This window comes from Dromiciops gliroides, chromosome 1 (assembly GCF_019393635.1).
Source record: "Dromiciops gliroides isolate mDroGli1 chromosome 1, mDroGli1.pri, whole genome shotgun sequence".
NCBI lineage: Eukaryota > Metazoa > Chordata > Mammalia > Microbiotheria > Microbiotheriidae > Dromiciops > Dromiciops gliroides.
Genome location: NC_057861.1, coordinates 467950411 through 467954787, shown reverse-complemented (window position 1 = coordinate 467954787; position 4377 = coordinate 467950411). Strand labels below are relative to the sequence as shown.

General features: G+C 39.6%; 1 pseudogene; it reads right to left on the bottom strand.

Annotated features, from left to right (window-relative positions):
• Nucleotides 1-343: 343 nt before the first annotated feature.
• On the bottom strand, nucleotides 344-661 carry LOC122747977 (annotated as a pseudogene).
• Between the last annotated feature and the right edge of the window lie 3716 nt (nucleotides 662-4377).

Here is a 4377-nt window from a genome sequence, read left to right as displayed (position 1 = left end):
TCAGGTCCTCCTGAATCCAGGGCCAGTGTTTTATCCGCTGTACCACCTAGTTGCACCCCCCCACCCCATAACACTTTTGCAACAGTAGATACCTTTTGGTTTCTGGTTTGGTATGTTTGTGCATGCCTGATGAAATTGTCAGTTGTCTCCAAGATAAGTCCCATATTTTTACTATCTCCTTCCAGGGAAAGTCAATACAGATAAGTTCCAAAGGCTTGCTGGTACTTATGTGCTCCAAGTATGTAGAACAAGTTGGTAATGTTGCTCTTTTTTTTTTTTCTGTTTGTCAAATCTTTATTGGGTAATTTATTGGGTAACTGGGGCAAGGTAGGCAGGGTCCAGTCTAGTCCTTCTTGGCAGCGGCCTTCCTCATGGTAGCCAGGACGTTGCTGAGCTCCTCTCTCTTCGTCTTGGCTCAGATGTGAGTTCCCACCCTTTTTTTGATGAACTTTAGGGCTCGCTTATCCTTGGAGACCTTTAATAATTCCATGGCTCACCTCTCATAAGGGGCAAACCCACACACCTCCCGGTTCATATCTCGCACAAACTTGGTGTGTTTCATCAGGCGCCCACGGCGGCGGCAGTGTCGTGGCTTCGAAACATTTTTGGTAACTTTGTGGCCCTTGTTGAGGCCCAAGGCCATAGGGTAGCGGATAGCCATGGCTGCTGTGAGATTGTAGCCTCAACGGCAGCCACAACAGAGGGAAGGAAAGAGCCAGTAATGTTGTTCTTTATACACATCTGGCATGTTTCACATTTCTTGGCAACATCTGCAGGAGTCTTAGGCCAGTAAAGTTGGCTTCTTATCAGCTCTAAGGTCCTTTCTTGATACACATATCATCTTGAAAGGCATTCATGTCTATCAAGTGGCATGCTTCAGGTAGTATCAGCTGCTTTCTGGTTCTATTTGTGGAATCAATTACAGTACTATGCCATACTCCATTGAATAGTTTCAACTTCTGCTTGCTTCTGCAGTAAGGTGCCTTGTTGTTGTCTGGAACATCATGCAAACTGCTTTGGGGCTTGTATTATTGTCTTAGTCTTTCATTAAACATTTGTTTTCACTACAAGGTGTTTGCAGAAAGTTGTGGCAAGGAGACTGGCTCAATGTTACAAGATTTACATATGTCCTTGGCATGCTGTCTGGTAGAAATGCCATATACTCACTTGTAGTCCAGTACCCTGAATGTCATAGATTGCTCTCATACCTTATTCTGGCATCATCATAGTTCTAGTACTCTGTGGCATTCTGGACAAGGTATCTGCACACATATTAGTCTTTGCAGACCTATAATGAATGCTGAAATTACAGCTGGCCAAGGGGCAGCTAGATGGCACAGAGGATAAAGCACCCATCCTAGATTCAGGAGGACCTGAGTTCAAATCTGACCTCAGACATTTGACACTTACTAGCTGTGTGACCCTGGGCAAGACATTTAACCCTTATTGCCCTGCAAAAAAAAAATTACAGCTGGCCAATGTGACTACCCATCTCTGGCAAGCTTCGTACAGATCAAGATATGTCAATGGATTCTACACTTGGAATTTTGTTGCATATATATTTTCTTTGAACTTCTCAGAAATGGCCCCTTGAAAAATAAGAACTCAAACTTATTAACAGGGTAGCAAGACTCAATATTAGTCAGACTTCTGCTATTGAATGCAATTGGCCTTTGGTAACCATCATGCTTTTGGTATAGGACAGTCTTCAAACTTCTAGCCCCGGCATCTCTGTGTAGGACAAAAGGTTTATTTGGGTCTGATTAAGGCAAAATCAGTATATGGGTAAGACAATTGATCAAATCCTTGAAGGCTTTTTCACATTTGTTTGGCTATTTTTCTCCAAAAGCCTTTATAGGTTTTAAGACAATTTTGCCTTCCTTGGCTTTTTGATTCTGGATATCTTCAATTACATGTGCATGAGTGAGGTCATTTAATGGTTGAGAACTAGCTCACACCTTCCCTCCAGAAATGGTGCAGAGGTCTATTTCAAATCCAAAGTCAGAAGGTAGGCTGGAAACATAGGTCAACAGAAAAAAAACATACCTTAATGAGCTATTTTGGTGTCAGGGATGCTAAAGACACACAGAAGAAAATTACTCCAAAATAGCTACAAGCAAAGCCTCAGAGAAAATCATAGCTTGGGCACAAACTCAACAAGAATTCCTGGAAGTGATAAGGCAAGAGTTGTTTTTCTTTAAAGGATCTAAACTATTTTTATAAATGAAATGAGAGTACTTGAGGAAAAAATGGAAAAGAAATGAGAGCTATGGAAGAAAAAAATTGGAAAGGGAATTAACAGCTTGGCACAAGAGGCACGAAACTTTTCTGAAGCAACAAATTACCTAAGGATTTGAATGGACCAAATGGAAGCCAATGTCCTCATGAGAAAATAAGAAATATTAAAACAGAATTAAAAGGCTGAAAATGGAAGAAAATGTAAAGTGTCTCTTAGCAAAAAAACAAAACAAAACAAAACAAAAAAACCAACTGATCTGAGAAACAGATTAAGGAGGAAAAGTTTAAGGATCTTTGGGTTATCTGTACACTATGACCCAAAAAAGAGCATAGACATTCTTTTTCAAGAAATTCTAAAAGAAAACTGGCCAGATCTCTTAGAGCCAGATGACCAAGTAGAAAAAGAAAAAATTCAATAGTCATCTCCTGAAAGAAACCCCTAAAAGAAACCCCTCCTGAATCCAGGGCTGGTGCTCTATCCACTGTGCCACCTAGCTGCCCCCAAAAGGAGAGCTTCTTACAGTCAAGAATAATATACCCACAAAACTATAGAGGGAAAATGGATTGAAAATTAAATAGAGGACTCAGAGGACCTGAGTTCAAATCTGGCCTCAGACACTTGACACTTACTAGCTGTGTGACCCTGGGCAAGTCACTTAACCTTCATTGCCCCACTAAAATTAAATTAAATTTTAAAAAATGAAATTAAATAGATGACTTCTAAGCATTCCTGATGGAGAAAAAAGCATAACACAACAGTTCTCTAGAAATTTTGAAGTTCAAAACTGGGAGTGAAGAGAAGTATAAAAAGGAAAACATGAATGAACAATCATAAAGGAATAAACAAAGATAAAGTGCTTGCATCTAAATAAGAGGAGATAATATTTGTGTCTCCTCTGAACTCTATAATCATCAGGTATTATAGAGGAAATCCAAACTGACAAGCCTTGGAAAGGACTCTGTTTTATCTTTGTGATTTTAAGAAAAGAATGGAGAGAGGAAGAGCAATCTATTGGGGTATGGGGATGGAGGGAAGGAAGGTTAGGGGAAATTATGTCATATAAGCAAAGTGCACAAGTAGATATCTATACAAAGAGAAGGAGATAGGAGGAGCAATTAACACTTGGACCTTGCTCTCATCTGAACTGGTCAAAAGAAGGAAGAACACACATACACACACACACACACACACACACACACACACACACCCTAAGTTGGGTACAAAAATCCATTTCACTCAACAGGAAAATAGGAAGGAAAGGGGAAAAGTGGAGAAGAAGCCTTAGAGGGAGGTTAGGTTAAGAATTAAGCAAAACAGGGGCAGCTAGGTGGCGCAGTGGATAAAGCACCGGCCCTGGATTCAGGAATTCCTGAGTTCAAATCCGGCCTTAGACACTTGACACTTACTAGCTGTGTGACCCTGGGCAAGTCACTTAACCCCATTGCCCCGTAAAAAAAAGAAAAAAAAAGAATTAAGCAAAACAAATTCTAAGAATGTACAAAAATATTTAGAATTCTTTTTGAGGTGACAAAGAATGAGAATCTGAGGAAATACCCATAAAATGGGGAATGAATGAACAATTTATGGTATATAAATGTGATGGAATACTATTGTGCTTAACTCTTATCAGTGTAAGGATCAATAATAATTCCAAAGGACTAATGATGAAACATGCTACCTCTTAAGACACAGGAAAAGCACTTGGAATTCAGAACAAGAAATTTTTATTGGACAAGGTCAGTGTGAAAATTTGTTTTGATTAGCTATTCATGCTTGTAATGGGTTTTGTTTTTCTCAAGTTCTCAACTGAGGTCAGGGAAGGGGAGATTAAGGTGGAGGGGTGAGAAGGCAAATTATGGCTACTTAAAACAAATACAGTTTTTTAAAGTTATTTATTTAATGCATAGGACTAGGGTAAATCTAAATGGGCATTAAACAATTGCACCCCAAGCAAATAGCCTGGAAGGACTAAAGCTAAAATGTAATTAGTAGAAGCCATAGGGGGAAAAAATACTAAGCAAAGCTCATCTCAGCAACAAAGATTGATATGATGGTGGCTTTGGGATAGAGAGATTGTGATGCTAGCTGACAATGGTAGAAGTGGGGCTGTTAGAGCTTCAGAGGCAAAGAGTTATCTG